At 46.7% G+C, this 19,105-nt stretch overlaps 1 long non-coding RNA gene across 1 annotated transcript in view; it reads right to left on the minus strand.

Moving 5' to 3' along the window:
- LOC309568059 overlaps positions 1-18,153 on the minus strand; it is an 81,214-nt gene extending 63,061 nt beyond the window's left edge. The window contains exon 1 of the long non-coding RNA XR_014225991.1: positions 17,877-18,153. This is a non-coding gene — a long non-coding RNA (uncharacterized lncRNA). The remainder of the gene's footprint in view (positions 1-17,876) is intronic.
- Between the last annotated feature and the right edge of the window lie 952 nt (positions 18,154-19,105).

Consider the following 19,105-nt stretch of genomic DNA (forward strand, 5'->3'; position numbering starts at 1 on the left):
AGGTGAGGAGTACAAAGACAAGTGTGTCTTCCCTACAGTCAAGCATGGTGGTGGGAGTGTCATGGTCTGGGGCTGCATGAGTGCTGCCAGCACTGGGGAGCTACAGTTCATTGAGGGAACCATGAATGCCAACATGTACTGTGACATACTGAAGCAGAGCATGATCCCCTCCCTTCAGAGACTGGGTCACACGGCAGTATTCCGAAATGATAACGACCCCAAACACACCTCTAAGACAACCACTGCCTTGCTAAAAAGCTGAGGGTAAAGGTGATGGACTGACCAAGCATGTCTCCGGACCTAAACCCTAATGAGCATCTGTAGGGCATCCTCAAATGGAAGGTGGAGGAGCTCAAGGTCTCTAACATCCACCAGCTCTGTGATGTCATCATGGAGGAGTGGAAGAGGACTCCGGTGGCAACCTGTGAAGCTCTGGTGAACTCCATGCCCAAGAGGGTTAAGGCAGTGCTGGAAAATAATGGCGGTCACACGAAATATTGACACTTTGTACCCAATTTGGACATTTTAATTTAGGGGTGTACTCACTTTTGTTGCCAGCGGTTTAGACATTAATGGCTGTGTGTTGAGTTATTTTGAGGGGACAGCAAATTTACACTGTTATACAAGCTGTACACTCACTACTTTACATTGTAGCAAAGTGTCATTTCTTCAGTGTTGTCACATGAAAAGATAGAATAAAATATTTACAAAAATGTAAGGGGTGTACTTACTTCTGTGAGAAACTGTATGTGCCAATATCATGGGAACATTGTGTTCTGCACTGCTACATTATCATATAACATGGGGAGTCCACCCAATTGCTTCACTTTTAAATACATCACACAATAATAATGTAACAATGTTGTTAAGCAATGTGTTGTGACAGTAAGTTAAAGTGTTACTAAACCCACAACAATAAAATCAGTCTGTATATGCAGTAAAGTATGCTTGTTATACTCACTGTGGAACCTAAGGGGTTAATCCTCTGCATTGTGTAAAAAAGGCTTTTTGACCCTGTCTTTTCTGATCCTCCCCTTCTTTCGCAGTCCCTAATCAATCTCCTGATAGAGCAGAGCCTTGGGGGCACTCTGCACATGCTCAGTTTGGTGGGTATTGCTAGAGAGTTTTATTTATTTATTTTTCTTGGGAGAAGTCATGTGATCAGCACAGGGCCAATCAGCACTGTCCAGACAGAGGGTCTGGGGTCCTGCAGCCTCATAGGACAGTCAGAGGAGAATGACAACTCCTCCTACAAGCTTTAATCAGACACTGCTAGAAGTCCCAAGACTGCTATATACTGCTGATGAGAAAATGTATTTAGCAGTTTATATTTACTAAAATAATTGCATTTCCATGTACTGTCTACTGTGGGAGACCAGATATAGAGAATGCAGGCTCTTGGGGAGACCACATATAGTGAATGCAGGCTCCTGGGGAGACCAGATATAGTGACTGCACTGCAGGGTCCTGGGGAGACCAGATATAGTGACTGCAGGCTCCTGGGGAGATCAGATATAGTGACTGCAGGCTCCTGGGGAGACCAGATATAGTGACTGCAGGCTCCTGGGGAGACCAGATATAGTGACTGCAGGGTCCAGGGGAGACCAGATATAGTGATTGCAGGCTCCTGGGTTTAGTTTCACTTTAATGTAAACATCTTTAAAGTCAGATGACAGTAGGTTGGATCATGTAGGTGCAGAACGGCAGAACGAGAGCAATAAATCTAACACAAGACCTCCTATGTAACTCTAAACTGGTAACCTGTAAAAGCTTTTAAGGGGTCACCTATGGAGATTTTTTTAGGTACCATAGTTTGGCGCCATTCCACGTGCGTACGCAATTTTAAAGCGTGACATGTCCATAAAGCAAGGTCCATAAAGACATGGATGAGCGAGTTTGGGGTGTAGGAAGTTGACTGGCCTGCACAGAGTCCTGACCTCAACCCGATAGAACACCTTTGGGATGAATTAGAGTGCAGACTGTGAGACAGGCCTTCTCGTCCAACATCAGTGCCTGACCTCACAAATGAGCTTCTGGAAGAATGGTCAAACATTCCCATAGACACACTCCTAAACCTTGTGGACAGCCTTCCCAGAAGAGTTGAAGCTGTTATAGCTGCAAAGGGTGGGCCAACTCAAAATTGAACCCTACGGACTAAGACTGGGATGCCATTAATGTTCATGTGCTTGAATAGGCAGGCGTCTCAATACTTTTGTCAATATAGTGTATGTATATATATATATATATATATATACACACACACACACATATACACACACTGCTCAAAAAAACTGTAAGGAACACTTTGAAAACACATCAGATCTCAATGGGGGAAAATATCATGCTGGATATCTATACTTATATAGAATGGGTAATGTGTAAGGATCTATACTGGTATGGACTGGGTAATGTGTTAGGATCTATACTGGTATGGACTGGAAAATGTGTTAGGATCTATACTGGTATAGACTGGGTAATGTGTTGGAATCTATACTGGTATGGACTGGGTAATGTGTTAGGATCTATACTGGTATGGACTGGGTAATGTGTTAGGATCTATACTGGTATGGACTGGGTAATGTGTTAGGATCTATACTGGTATGGACTGGGTAATGTGTCGGGATCTATACTGGTATGGACTGGGTAATGTGTTAGGATCTATACTGGTATGGACTGGGTAATGTGTCGGGATCTATACTGGTATGGACTGGGTAATGGGTTAGGAAGGAAAGGATGCCACATCCTTTGATGGAAATTAAAATGATCACCCTACAGAGGGCTGAATTCAAAGACACCCCGAAAGTCAAAGTGAAAAAATGATGCAGCAGGTGAGTCCATTTTGCTGAAATTTCATTGCAGCAACTCAGAATGGTCCTCAGTAGTGTGTATGGCCCCCACATGCTTGTATGCACGCCTGACAACGTCGGGGGGATGCTCCTAATGAGATGACGGATGGTGTCCTGGGGTATTTCCTCTCAGATCTGGACCAGGGCATCACTGAGCTCCTGAACAGACTGAGGTGCAACCCGGCAGCGTCAGATGGACCGAAACATAATGTCCCAGAGGTGTTCTATTGGATTTAGGTCAGGCGAGTGGGGGGGCCATTCAATGGTATCAATTCCTTCATCCTCCAGGAACTGGCTGTATACTCTCACTACATGTGGCTGGGCATTGTCCTGCACCAGGAGGAACCCAGGACCCACTGCACCAGTGTAGGGTCTGACAATGGGTCCAAGGATTTTGGCCCAATACCTAATGACAGTCAGGAAGTCATTGTCTAGCCTGTAGAGCTCTGTGCGTCCCTCCATGGATTTGCCTCCCCAGACCATCACTGACCCACCACCAAACCGGTCATGCTGAACGATGTTACAGGCAGAATAACGTTCTCCACGACTTCTCCAGACCCTTTCACGTCTGTCACATGTCCTCAGGGTGACCCTGCTCTCATCTGTGAGGAGCACAGGGTGCCAGTGGTGGACCTTCCAATTCTGGTGTTTAGTGACAAATGCCACTCGAGCTCCACTGTGCTGTGCAGTGAGCACAGGGCCCACTAGAGGACGGTCTGGTCCTCAGGCCACCCTCATGAAGTCTGTTTCTGATAGTTTGGTCAGAGACATTCACACCAGTGTCCTGCTGGAGGTCATTTTGTAGGGCTCTGGCAGTGCTCATCCTGTTCCTCCTTGCACAAAGGAGCAGATACCGGTCCTGCTGATGGGTTAAGGACCTTCTATGGCCCTGTCCAGCTCTCCTAGAGTAACTGCCTGTCTCCTGGAATCTCCTCCATGCTCCTGAGACTGTGCTGGGAGACACAGCAAACCTTCTGGAGGAGTTGGACTGCCTGTGCAACCTCTATAGGGTCCAGCCCTAGCCAAATGCAAAACTAGTGAAAAACAGAAAAGATGAGTAGGGAAAATTTTTTTAGTGGCCTCCACCTCTAAAACCCTTTCTGTTTTGTATGTTGTCTCATTGTTGCCCATCTAGTGCCCTGTTGATAATTTCATAAACACCAAAGCAACTGAAACTGATTAACAACCCCTTCTGCTACTTAACGGACTAGATCAATATCCCAGGAGTTTAATTGACTTGATGCGAGTTGTTCTTTAATTTTATTTGAGCAGTGTATATATATATATATATATATATATATATTTATATATATATTATATATACACACACACAATATTTTACCCACACACTCTGATAAATAAATGTAAAAAACAACAACTGGTGTCAGTAGGGCAGAGGTTGGTTCCTTAGGAGCCCAGTTGGGAGGCTTTGGTGAAATACCAGTAAGAGAATCCTCTGCATCACACAGGGTGATTAGGTTGTGCCCAGGCACACTCAGCACACCCCCTGCGCATGCCTAGAAGGAAAAGGAATTGGGAGGGGCGTATGTAGGGGACTTTTTAGCAGGGTGCCAACATGAAACAATGTATTAGAAGCATGTAATATAAAAAATATATAATTTGTATTGAGAAGACAAATAATTAAAAGATGTAAACTGTATTTCGACAGAGAAATCAGTATTACAGCAGAAATTGGTTTATAAAATCATATGCGTGTTAACATTATAATTGCATAAATACAGTACATTGTATTCTACACAGGGGTCTTTCCATAGCAGTTTGTAGACCCTATTACCAGCCAGAAGAATGTCCTGGTTAGCGTCTGTGTAGAGATGAATGATGCCCAGAACTGTAGCCCGACATGTTTCGCGGCAAAAGCCGCTTCCTCAGGAGCAGTTGAGGGATTGCACAAACATCAATACAATAACTGAGAAGAAGGCAATTATCTGCACCGCAAGCCTGGAGTCAGGACCGCAAGGTAGGTATGTCCCCCCCGGGGGCGAGCACGGGAGCCAACCAAAAACAAAGCGGTTATTCAAACAGGTCTAAGTCTAAGTCGCTTGGAATGATCTCTTGAGGGCAGGGATCGGGGTAGTGGAGACCAAGTTCCCAGAGGAGGAACCAAAACGGTCCGTAACACGGCCAAATAGGGAAGGTGCCAAAATGGCGTCCTCCGTGGCTGGTGTTGGTGGAAACAGCGTCTCCCGTCTCGGCATCAGCAGAGACGGGAGACGCTGTTTCCACCAACACCAGCCACGGAGGACGCCATTTTGGCACCTTCCCTATTTGGCCGTGTTACGGACCGTTTTGGTTCCTCCTCCTTTTGCCGCGAAACATGTCGGGCTACAGTTCTGGGCATCATTCATCTCTACACAGACGCTAACCAGGACATTCTTCTGGCTGGTAATAGGGTCTACAAACTGCTATGGAAAGACCCCTGTGTAGAATACAATGTACTGTATTTATGCAATTATAATGTTAACACGCATATGATTTTATAAACCAATTTCTGCTGTAATACTGATTTCTCTGTCGAAATACAGTTTACATCTTTTAATTATTTGTCTTCTCAATAAAAATTATATATATTTTTTATATTACATGCTTCTAATACATTGTTTCATGTTGGCACCCTGCTAAAAAGTCCCCTACATACGCCCCTCCCAATTCCTTTTCCTTCTACGCATTATTTGGGACGTGGTGCCTTTTCTTCTTTTCTTTATGCAATCTTTAAATTTGGGTCTGTTCCTTTGTTTGTTCCCTGCGCATGCCTATGGTCTGCAGGGCTGCAGTAAAAGTGCCGGAGGACCTCATGAGACCCCTGGGCTGCAGACTGGGCTATAGGAGATAAGACAAAGTCATTGATTGGAGCTCAAAAGCGGTTTTAACCACTTCCCGCCCGCCCTATAGCAGATTGACGGCGGCAAAAGTGGTTGTATTATTCTGACTTGCCGTCATATGACGTCCAGCAGGATACAGCACTCTGCATCGGTGCTGCAGTGTGTCACACTGACACCCTGCATCCCCGATCTCGGTAAAGAGCCTACTGACGTAGGCTCTTTACCATGTGACATGCTTTGTCCAATCACAGCTGGTCACATAGTAAATAGGAAGAGCCATTGATCGGCTTTCCTTAGTTCGTGTCTGACAGGCAGGAGTAGAGGAGAGCCAATCTGTGGCTCTCCTGACAGGGGGGGTCTGTGCTGCTAACCAGAGCATTGATTACCAGTGCAGACCCTTAGGGGGTGCCACTAGAGCTACCGGGGATTGCCCACCCAAGGCCACCAGGGATGCCCACTCATGGCCACCAGGGATGGCAATCAGGGCTCAGGGACCCTTTCAGTGCCCTCCCCATCAGGGCTGCCCATAATTGCCATCTATCAGTGCTGCCCACCAGTGCCCATCATTGCAATCTATCAGTGTCGCCCACCAGTGTCCATTATTGCCCACAAGTGCCGCCTATCAGTGCCACCTATCAGTGCCCATCAGTGCCGCCTATCAGTGCCCACCAATGCTGCATATCAGTGCTACCTATCAGTGCCGCCTATCAGTGCCCATCAGTGCTGCATATTAGTGCCACCCCATCAGTGCCTCCTCATCATTGCCTGTCAGTGCGGGCTCATCAGTGCAGGAAAAAACATATCTATTTATTTTGTTATATCATAAACAAACAAACTTTTTTGTTTTTTCAAACTTTTCTGGCTTTTTTATTTGTGCAGCAAAAAAGAAAAAACCTTGCAATGATTAAATACCACCAAAAGAAAGCTCTATGTGTGGTGAAAAAAATGACATAAATTTGGTGTAGGTACAGTGTTGCATGACCGTGCAATTGTCATTCAAAACGCAATATCGCTAAAAGCTGAAAATTGGCCTGGGCAGTAAGGGGGTGAAAGTGCCCGGTATTGAAGTGGTTAATGATAAAAGTTGGAGATTTTTGGAAAAAATTATCTTGTTGCAGCTTATTGTTTCATGTCGGGAAATTATTCCTGGAGACTTGTAAAGCTGGAATAGAATGGAGGATGACGGCAGAAAATCAGCTGCAGGCTTTGGATTAGTAGAAGGACAAGGAGGAGCCCAAATAAATGACATTGAGACACCATGGCGTGCCAGCCTACTAATTACAGAGCTGAGTGTTTGGTGCCCTGGGCATCCTCATTGGCATTTTATATCTGGAACTCTGACAACAAAGTGATGTTATGTATGAGATACAACGATGGAAATCGTGGGAACCTGCCAACCTGCCACCGTATAACTGCAGGGGCTGGTCGGCAAGTGGTTAAATGTTATTTTACAGCTTTCTTATTTAATGCTACCCCTGCAGGAGCCTTTGGCACACCTCTTTACTGGCACACCTCTCCACTGGCACATCTCTTCACCGGCACACCTCTCCACTGGCACACCTCTTCACTGGCACACCTCTCCACTGGCACACCTCTTCACTGGCACACCTCCTCACTGGCACACCTCTCCGCTGGCACACCTCTCCACTGGCACACCTCTCCCCTGGAACACCTCTCCACTGGCACACCTCTTCACTGGCACACCTCTTCACTGGCACACCTCTCCCCTGGAACACCTCTCCACTGGCACACCTCTCCACTGGCACACCTCTTCACTGGCACACCTCTCCACTGACACACCTCTCCACTGATACACCTCTCCACTGACACACCTCTCCACTGGCACACCTCTCCACTGGCACACCTCTTCACTGGCACACCTCCTCACTGGCACACCTCTTCACTGGCACACCTCTCCCCTGGAACACCTCTCCACTGGCACACCTCTTCACTGGCACACCTCTTCACTGGCACACCTCTCCCCTGGAACACCTCTCCACTGGCACACCTCTCCACTGGCACACCTCTTCACTGGCACACCTCTCCACTGACACACCTCTCCACTGACACACCTCTCCACTGACACACCTCTCCACTGGCACACCTCTCCACTGGCACACCTCTTCACTGGCACACCTCCTCACTGGCACACCTCTTCACTGGCACACCTCTCCCCTGGAACACCTCTCCACTGGCACACCTCTTCACTGGCACACCTCTCCCCTGGAACACCTCTCCACTGGCACACCTCTCCACTGGCACACCTCTTCACTGGCACACCTCTCCACTGACACACCTCTCCACTGATACACCTCTCCACTGACACACCTCTCCACTGGCACACCTCTCCACTGATACACCTCTCCACTGACACACCTCTCCACTGGCACACCTCTCCACTGGCACACCTCTCCACTGATACACCTCTCCACTGACACACCTCTTCACTGGCACACCTCTCCCCTGGAACACCTCTCCACTGGCACACCTCTCCACTGGCACACCTCTTCACTGGCACACCTCTCCACTGACACACCTCTCCACTGATACACCTCTCCACTGGCACACCTCTCCACTGACACACCTCTCCACTGATACACCTCTCCACTGACACACCTCTCCACTGACACACCTCTCCACTGGCACACCTCTCCACTGACACACCTCTCCACTGGCACACCTCTCCACTGATACACCTCTCCACTGACACACCTCTCCACTGGCACACCTCTCCACTGACACACCTCTCCACTGATACACCTCTCCACTGACACACCTCTCCACTGGCACACCTCTCCACTGATACACCTCTCCACTGACACACCTCTTCACTGGCACACCTCTCCCCTGGAACACCTCTCCACTGGCACACCTCTCCACTGGCACACCTCTTCACTGGCACACCTCTCCACTGACACACCTCTCCACTGATACACCTCTCCACTGGCACACCTCTCCACTGGCACACCTCTTCACTGTCACACCTCTCCACTGACACACCTCTCCACTGATACACCTCTCCACTGTCACACCTCTCCACTGACACACCTCTCCACTGATACACCTCTCCACTGACACACCTCTCCACTGGCACACCTCTCCACTGGCACACCACTGCCAACACCTCTTTAGGACTCATAAAACAGCAATTAGACACAGATTGTAGTAAACACAGAATTTGTCTTTACTGTGAGCTTGCTTGAAGCATAAAAAAAAAAGACAGGGACAATAGTATTGAGCAATAGGCAAATATGTATGTATATAGTAGGTCAAACTACAATAACAAGGACTAGAGGTTATTAGCACAACCTTTAGGACAGCCTTTTCCATACAGGATGCCCAGACACCCTGGGGTGCCCTGAGACTTCTTCAGGGGTGCCTTGACAAAATGCTTAAAAATTGCCCAAAAATTGTATACAAGCCAGCGTGTTGATGAAGGCTGCCTTTTTAGTTACACAAAGCCACAGGTTTTCATTGTTCACCATTACAACCTACCAGCCACTGGCATCCTAATGACCAATGGCATCATCAGTTGATAAGGAGGTCGCCTGCATAGCATCCTTGTTTGACCCTCCCCTGCCCCTCTCCATCAGCATTGGAGTCACATTAGCTGAGCGATGGAGAAAAACCAAGGGAGAAGAGAAACATTTGGATACTAGTCAGTACCAGTTTTCAAAAGTTTATTTGCTTTAGAAGAATAAATCACCTCTAACGTTGGGTGTCCTAGTTGGTCTTGTGGATGTTGCTGCATTATGTAAAACTATTAGAATAGCTTTTTACATTTTGGAATGGGGTGCCTCGAGATTGTCCATCATTTTTAAAGGGTGCCTCGAGATTGTCCATCATGTTTAAAGGGTGCCTTGACTGAGAAAAGGTTGAGAAACACTGCTCTAGGACATGGGCGTAGGAACCGGGGGGGGGGGGGGACGGGGGGAAACATCCCCCCCCCCAGGAAATAATGCGGGGGGGACAGGTATGGTGAAATCCCCCCCAGTTTAGTACATCGCCGGCCTATGTGGTGGCTAAAGGGGGGGTGGGGTTTTACGACCCAGAAAGGCGCCGATTGGCTGCCTTCTGGGGGCGTTACCTGGGCGCAGGAAAGAGCGCTTGGCCACCCCCACCTTCGTGATGTCCTGGCTGTGATTGGTCCAGTCTCCAGCCTGGACCAATCATCATCCAGGACATCCGATCGCTGACGTCGCAATGGGGGCGGTGCCGGTGCGTGTGTCAGTCACTCACCGTCGCTCACCTTCCCGCTGGTTCCCGCCGCAGAGAAGAGGAGAGGCCACCTGCCGGTTCCCACCGCAGAAGAGGACGAGGGAGAAGCCGCTCACCTTCCCGCCACCGCCGATAGCCGAGCCGCCGCCGCCAGGTAAGTGCATTGGGTTGAAGGGAGCACGCACGCTGGTCTCTGCATTGATTGGTTGACAATGCTGTGGCACTCTGCAATCATTGGGGTACAATGCTGTGTGGCACTCTGCAATCATTGGGGTACAATGCTGTGGGCACTCTGCAATCATTGGGGTACAATGCTGTGGCACTCTGCAATCATTGGGGTACAATGCTGTGGGCACTCTGCAATTATTGGGGTACAATGCTGTGGCACTCTGCAATCATTGGGGTACAATGCTGTGGGCACTCTGCAATCATTGGGGTACAATGCTGTGGGCACTCTGCAATCATTGGGGTACAATGCTGTGGCACTCTGCAATCATTGGCGAGTAAAAATGCTGTCCCCCCCAGATTTGTGTGGGTTCCTACACCCTTGCTCTAGGATATTATCCGACTGCTTTCCAGGGACTCCTAAAAGTGAAGAACCCAGAGAGCAGAGGTAACCACACAGAAATAGAAGGAAAACAAGGTGCCTTGGTTTCTTTTGGTTGGCAACCAACCTGGCAAAAAAACAAACAAACCCTGCAGGACAATGGCAGCATAATGTGTAGGGTGCATCACATACTAGCACATTAGGAAATACTTACCTTAGAACGAAGTCCTGACACAGTCGCCCGGACACCACTGAGGCAGCTGACATCTTCCCTCAATGTCTCTTCCGGGTTCGGTAGCTCCGGTGCTGTGAGTGCGATAACGGCAAGATACGCCGGACCTCCAGAGCGCATCGATGCCAGCTTTCAGGCGGTAACAAACGATGCGGCTCGGGATCCGCTTGATCGTTACCCCAGCGAGCGGGAGGGGACACCCCCCCTCCTGCCGCCTTCTGCGACTCTGCCCGGGTCACCCATCCCCCCTCCCATCCGCCGGCTGATGCGGCTTCGTTCGGCTCTCTGATAACGTAACCCGGAGGCGGTGTCCATTGTTGGGGTGCATGTAGGCAGGAAGTGGCTGCAAAGAGGCTGCGGGAGGTAAGCAACAATGCAGTTTATCAGTGGATGAAAAAAGGTGAAGATGGGTGCATTTGAAGTATATCTAAAGACAAAACTTTTTTTTTCTTTTTTTTCTTTTGTTTATACAATAGGGAATTATTATAATCCTAGTTTGTTTGCAGAGTTTGATTACAATCATGTTATATATTGCAATATGGATGCTCATATGCATGTCTGTGTCTCCTCTCTGCTCACCCTTTCTCTTTGTTTCTACAACTGATAACGTTTTGGAGAGAACAGGGAACTAATTACTGTGCCACACCCATCTTCTGGTTACACCTCCACCCCAAATCCTATATAAACCTGAACCCGGCCATACCTGCTACAGGATCTGCTGACTACTACAACACAGGTCAGTGCCACAGCGTTAGTGTTGGTGTCTGTGTGCCCTAATGTCTTGCCAAAGGCTTCACTCATCAATTTATTATTCCTGAAATATATTTATCTAAGTGTTATTTTACAGCTTTTTTTTTTTATATCATGGAGTTTTTTTTTTTTTTTTTTAACATGGTAATGTATGATTTGCAATGGCAAACATCACTTTTAATATTTCTAAATCTGCAGATTTTTGTTTAAAACAATCCCTGTTGAGTTGGCCTTGTTCAGTATAGAGATGACCATGCTATGTCCCTGGCTCCCAGTTGTGCTCCTGTGTTGTCACCCTGACAGCTAGGGTTGCCACCTCATCCCTTTAAACCAGGACACATTAATTCCATAGGTTCTGTGGCTGACTAAGGTGGTAATTAAACTCCCATAGGCTGTCCCATTAGACATATTTTTTTTTTTTTTTTTTTGTACAATTTTTCCTTACATTTACCTTCTATGTAGTACTGAGGCCTGCCTAATATGATACAATTGAAAGGTGTGTGTGTGTGTGTGGTGTGGTGTGTGTGTTTTTTTTTTTTTTTTTTTTTGTTTTTGCTATGACCTTATATTACAGGTGGTCCCTGGGTTACAAACAAGATAGGGACTGAAGGTTTGTTCTTAAGTCTAATTTGTTTGTAAGTCAGAAGTTGGAACAGATTTAAAATAAAAATTAAAATGTGTAGCCCCAGCCAAAAGAATAAAAAAAAAAAAAAAAAACTTTTTTTTTTTTTTTTTTTTTTTTTGTTATAGCATAGGGAAGGGTTAACACCCCTGTACCCCTGTGCGGCTCCCCTACACCTGGATAGGAGGGACGGTGGGTGCAGCATGTAGAGAAATCACTGTCCTTCTGTAGCTGCAGAAGGAAAATGGAGGAGATTGGTTCCTCTGTATGCTGCCCCCGCCACACCTCCTATCCAGTTCACTTGTGTTCTGCTGGCTCTGGGCCCCTGTGTGCTCCCCTGCCCCACTCCCCACTGTGCTTTCACCCCCCACTGTGCTCCCTCCTGCAGGGGATGTGTCACAATAGAGAACCAGGAAGAGTCGGTAAATATGTAATTTACCAGCTCCTTCCTTTTCTGAATGGACAGAGTCATAGTCAGTGACATTGTAAAATAATACAATTAAACTACTGACACCAGTGGGTGAACTTCCAGGATCGCAAAGGTCACACTTGCAGCTGGGCCCTGGCATTCCGCCACTGTGGGGGGGCCCACTGCAGAACTTGAGAAAGGGTCCCACTGCGGGACTGTAATAAAGGGCCCCAGGATCAGTGGGAAGAGCCCTAGGCTTGAAGGGAAGGGCCACGACCAGACGTCCGGGGGGGGGGGGGGGGCCTTCATGGTTTCTTGCACCGGGGGCCCTGAAGGTTCTAGTTACCTCTGCCCCGTTCAGAAGATTTCACCTCACTTTCTGTCCCTTTGACAATTAGAATTTGAAGATTTGGGGTTGTTGTGGAAACAAGGATTGGTGATAGAGCTTCAGTGGAGACACATTTTTCCCATGACCTCTTAAGGAGTGAATTTCCCTTCCTAGGGGGAGATTTCTCCTCCCTTCCCGTTGTCTCCCTACCTTTTGTAAGTAGGAGTCGTTTGTAACCCGGGGACCGCCTGTATATGGTTTTTGGTAAATAACCTCCGCCTGTATATGGTTTTTGGTAAATGAACTCTGCCTGTATATGGATTTTGGTAAATCTAACAAATTGAACATGTATGTCCAGCTTCAGTGCCTTTATATGCATTATATCAGCCTCCGAACCTGTGTAATTCATAGGTGTCCTGGTTTAAAGGGATAAGGGGGCAACCCTACCTGGCACATGGGCTTCTGGTGGAGACTACAAGAGGCTTTTTCTACACACATTAACCAGGCAAGGTCCACTGCTGTCACTGTCAGGAAACCTGCACTGAGAAACACCATGTGGCCGTTGTCAGGGTCCATGTAGGCAGGAAATGGTTGCAAAGAGGCTGCAGGAGATCAGTGATACTGCAATGTAACACAGGGTTGAGAAAAGGTCAGGATTGGTGCATTTGAAGGTCAGGATTGGTGCATTTGGAAGTGCATCTAAGGACAAAACCTCCCTTTTTCTTTTTTGTTATAGAGAAGGGGAGTTATTGGAATCCCGGTTTATTTGCAGAGTGTGATTTCCAATGTTGTATGGATGTTCATATGCATGTCTGTCTCATTTGTAGGGCTCGTCCTTTCTCTTTGTTTCTACAACTGATAACATTTTGGTAATCATGGGGTCGTCCTCTGCATTCCTGCTGGCTCTAATTGGTGAGTAGAAATCAGCCGGCTCAGTATATCTGAGATCCATGGTGTAACTAATCATAATCTATTGCAGTGGTTCTCAAATCCGTTCCTCGGGACCCACCAACAGGCCAGGTTTGCAAGATAACTAAATTACATCACAGGTGATCTCATTTGCTTCTCAGTGATTGCAGTATTCTAGTCTGCATCCCCCAAGGTAATACTTAAAATCTGGCCTGTTAGTGGGTCCCGAGGACCGGATTTGAGAACCACTGATCTATTGCATAATGCTCCACTCTTTGTGATAAAATGTGTGATCCTGGTTATCTATGATGGTCAAGTCATCTCTTTAGACCAGGGGCCCCAAACTTTAAACCAAGGGCCACTTCACTGTCCATCAAACTGCTTGGGGGGGGGGGGGGGTCGGACAGGGGTCAGTAGGGGAAAAAAATGCCTCAGTAGGAGTAAAAACTAGCATGGGTCTGTGGTCAGAATAAGGCTCCAGCACTAGTGTCATTTGGCATGAAAAGAAAAAAAAGTGTCTAAACCCCCCCCCCCCCCAAAGTTGGGGTTAGTGGGAGTAAAACATTCCCACCCCTCAGCATTGGTGTTGATGGGAGTAATAACCCCCCCCCCCCAACACTGGTGTTGGTGGGAGTAGTAAAATCGTTTCTCCCCCCCCCCCCCTGTTGTCAGTGGGAGCAATAAATCACCCCCTCCACCCAGCTCTGGTGTCAGTGGGAGTAATAAAATCCCCCTCACCCAGCATTGGAGCCAGGGGGAGTAATAAATCCCCACCCCACTTGTTAGTGGGAGTAGAAAAATGCCCCCCCAACATTAGTGTCAGCGGGAGTAACAAGATCCACCCCCCCAGCATTGCTGTCATTGGGAGTAATAACCCCTCACACCTCAATATTGGTGGGAGTAAAAAAATCCCCCCCCGTCCCATCATTGGTGTCGGTTGGTATAAAAAAACCTCTCCCCCCCCCCCCCCTGGTGTCAGTGGGAGTAGTAACATCTCCTTCCCTCAGCATTGGTGTCAGTGGGAGTGGTAACAGTCCCCCCCCCCCCCTCCCCAGATTCAAAGTCAGTAGATTAAATAAAGGCCACCCCCTCACCTGGAATTTATGTCAATGGGAGTAATAAAAGACACCCTCCCCCTCAGGAATTTGGGGTCTGCAGGAGTAAAAAAAACCCTCCCCCAGCATTAGGGTCAGAGGGATTAAAGGCCCATTTTCTCCCCATGTGTTGGGGTCAGGTAATCACACCCCCCCCCCTCCTCCCCTGGCATTGGTGTTGGAGTGAGAGTTACTGGGAGTATTAATGGATGCCCCATCTCCACTGGCATCTGTGGGGATAACCCCCCCCCATCTCAGAATTGGGGTCAAATAACACCCCTCCCTCCTTCCTGGTTGCCGAAACCCTCTACACAACAGTCCTCCCCCCCCCCCCCCTCTGAGCTGGGATTTATTGCCTCCTGGATCCAAAATTCTCTGGAATATGTCAACCAAACTCCTATTCCTGATATGTGCCTGCTGTACCATGTACTTGTATAGCAAATTCTCCTCTTTCTATTGCTTCCTTTGTGTAAAATCCCTGGTGCTCCTGCCAGTCCCTCTGCTTCCCTATTAAAAGCTGTCTACACTAGGCATGAGAGCTCAGCGTGGTCTGGCTGTGCTGGGAACTCAGCCTGCTCTTCCAATGATCAGACTTGTCCCCCCACTCACTGGCGGTAAAGCCATTCAATCACTGGGAAGATGGTGTACTGTGGTTTCCCCTCTCCCCCCAGCTCTCTGAGCTCCTTTTGCAGAACAGAGGGAACGTGATTACTTATAAAAGGGGGGGGGGGTGTTGTGGTTTATCTATAAACAAATATTTTGCATTTCATTTCAGTTTTAAACTGAATGGGATGTTTAAAAGGGTGAGGGGTCATATATTCCTTAATTGATTTCATAAATTAAATTTTTGTCTTCCAGGCATCTCCTTCATACTACTAAATGCTGTACCAGGTATGTGTGACAATGCAATCCCTCTATAGAAGAAGAGGATGGTTTAACCCGGGGCAGACTGTATAGCTGTACAAGGGCCCTCTGTGACTTTGGGGCCCCATCTATACTAGATGTGGGTCAGCTGGGTGGGAGCACACATCTGGTTAAGGTTGCCACCCTTTCCTCAAGCCAAACCGCGAACACTTTAGCAGCCTGGGGCATAGCCTGCAGTGGGTGTGGACAAATTGATCTTGCTGACATCATTGCCCTGCCCCCCCCCCCCCCCCAATGATGCTGAACCTGCCCAGACAGTGGCCCGCAGCTCCCGGACGGTGACAGATTTGTGTGCAGCTATCTTGGTTACTTGGGAAGCCACAGCCCGGTCTCGCTGTTTCTGGGTTTCAGTCCGCCAGGACACGTGATTCAAAACCAGGACTGTCCGGGATTCTGGCAACCCTGGTTTAGATGTCAATAAATGCACAGGGGATGAGTGTTCCTCCTTGGCCAGTAGTTGAATGGGGGCCCAAAAATTGGTAATATACGGGGGCCCCTTGATGTCTGCACTGGGTGTAACATTAAGGTAATCACTCCAGGGCCACCAACACTCTCACTGCAGATTGGGAGGACCTGTGAATGTCCAGGTGGAGATCCAGCCAACCTTCACTGGAATTTTACCAAAATTTTGAAATCTTAAACTTTTTAAATCGTCTTGTATCCATGTGATTATTTGTAGTGTCTGCCGCAGTGTGTAACATTAAGGTAATACCTCCCGGGGCCACAAAAGCTCACATGGCAGATAGGGGGACCTGTGAATGCCGAGGTGGAGATGCAGCCACCAACATTTACCAAAATTTTAATTTAGTAAAATCTTGGGATTTCAGACACACAAATCCTCTGGTAGCCGTGTGTTTTTTATTTTTTTGCATGCATGTCTTCCAGTTTCCAACTACTTTAATGGTGCCGTGTAGGTGAGTTTTCTGAGGCCACATTTGTCCTGCGTTGCTTTTCCTTGGATGCAGCATGTTGTCCATTCACACTGCAGATGAAGCGAATCGTATGCAACCCATGCTGTAGTTATGGCCAAACGCATGTTTCATTGCGCTGTTAGAACACATTCTTTATCGACCATGTCATAAGAGATGCAATACTTGTGCAGAGGTCTGTGATTACTACACACTAGGGATTGACCGATTTTATATCGAGGGCCGATATGCACTTTCCCCAAATCTGAATCGACCCCAGAGGTTGCCGATATTTGGGAAAGATCTTGTACCGGAGTGATCGCTAGAGGCATCACCCCGGTAACGACGTCCATAGCAGACCTTCGGCTGTCCTGTAACGATGACCGATACGACTGAGAAGCCGCTCAGCTGTCATTACAAGGAGCGGGAGGGGACATCCACCCCCCCTTCCACGGCTCGCCTGGGTATCCCGTCCCACCGGGAGACCCAGGCAACCAGCCTACACGGCTGCCGAAGACCCGATCAAAGCCGCATTCGGCTCTGATCGGGTCTCCATGCAAAAACCCGGAAGTGATGTCATGACATCACTTCTGGGTACTGGCACCAGATTAAAAAAAGACAGCATTCAAAACAGCCAAACTTGGCATTTTGAATGCTTTGAAGTGCAGAGGAGGGGTTTGGGGTCTTTTAGACCCCCAGATACCTCCAAAAGAGTATCTGTCAAGTTGATGATGATGATAATAATAATAATAATAATTTTATTTATTATTATTATATATTTTTTTTTTTTTTAAATGTATGAAAATATTGGCCGATACGTGATGACCAAAATATCGGTATCGCCAATGAAAAAACGATATCAAGTCGATCACTACTATAGACATTTTATGGCTCAGCCCTCCCTATACTGACATCTAGAGGAATTTACAGGGAAGTGCAGCCTGGAGAACAAAATTTAAAATAAAATAAAAAAAAAACCCAGGGGACAGGAAGACTTTCCTGTGTGTGTGTGTGTGTGTGTGTGTGTGTGTGTGTATGTGTGTATAATATATATATATATATATATATATATATATATATATATATATATATATATATATATATATATATATATATATATATATATATATATATATATATATATATATATATATATATATATTAGTGTGTGTCTATTTTTAACTTGCTGATTCAAATTTGCATCATTAATGCTAATTTTTGTTTTACATGTTCAGTCCCTGACAGTGACGATGAGTGCCCACCGGATCAAATATATTATGCATGTGGAAGTCCATGTGACATGATGTGTGCCAAAAGGGCCCCACGCCGGGCATGCATACAGGTGTGTATGATTGGCTGTTTCTGTAAGCCTGGATTCACGTTTCTGGAAGGGAGTAATAAGACCAAATGTGTCCCCTGCAAGTAAACCCTTACAGATTAAAGTGCTGACCCTCCCTCTGAGAACATGCTATGGAGAAGATTACAGCAAGCTATGATAAAAGCAGACTGGTACTTGTAGTAGTTGCATTAATTCATTCGTATGTATGTCCAATCTGGCCTCATGCTCATGGGAACAAAAGGCCCCCTTTATTCCAATCTATTCCTATTCTGGAGGCAGCTAAAAATTGAGTCAGTTATCAATGAAGACTATGTGATCATGTTTTGTATTGTTCTGTATCAATATAGCTTTTAACACAAATGGCTCTGCAGTGTCAAAAATATATATTTTTTTTCTTCTTTTGATATACTGTGTATGTATATGATATAGGCCATTAATTGTAAGCTCCTTGGGGGGCAGGGACTGATGTGACTGCTATAAATATATTTACGTAAATTGACTGAGCTGTATAAGTACCAATAAATCTTGTTGTACTGTGACTGAACAGCAGGGGGCGCCATTGATATAGGAACTTGAAACTAACTGTAACAGGTACAATGTTGCAAAAAGCAGATACAGGTACACTGTTGCAATTAAGCAGATGCAAACTGCTAAACTTGTTTAGAATATATTGTAAAAACAATTATCTTGGTTTCTCAGGAAGCTGTTTTGTTAATAAAGTTCAAATATTCTCACTCAAACATTGCTGGGTCACTTTTATATTCCTCCATGAAATGTCGTCGTATAAAGGAAATCTTTACCAATTTACTAATCCAAGAATATATAAAAGGGACTAGAAAGCCCAAGAGGGGGGGGGGGGGGGATGCTGCGGGAACTTTAATGGCCCTGTTCAAAAATGTATAGATAAGAGGTAAACATTCTCTTGATTTTTTATTTGTCATGACAATCAATTTTATATTCACATATAATTAAAAATCTCTCTATACCAATAGGTCTAGAGAGCCAAAAAGCTGTGCAGAGGCCTTGCCCGACATGTTTTGCGGTCCACACGCACCACTTCTTCAGGAGCATAGATTCAAAGAGACACAGCTGTCAGGTCCCCATGCATCTCTATGGGGGAATCGGATGGGAATGGACTG

Source organism: Pelophylax lessonae (genome assembly GCF_965119305.1).
Source record: "Pelophylax lessonae genome assembly, chromosome: 12".
Lineage (NCBI taxonomy): Eukaryota > Metazoa > Chordata > Amphibia > Anura > Ranidae > Pelophylax > Pelophylax lessonae.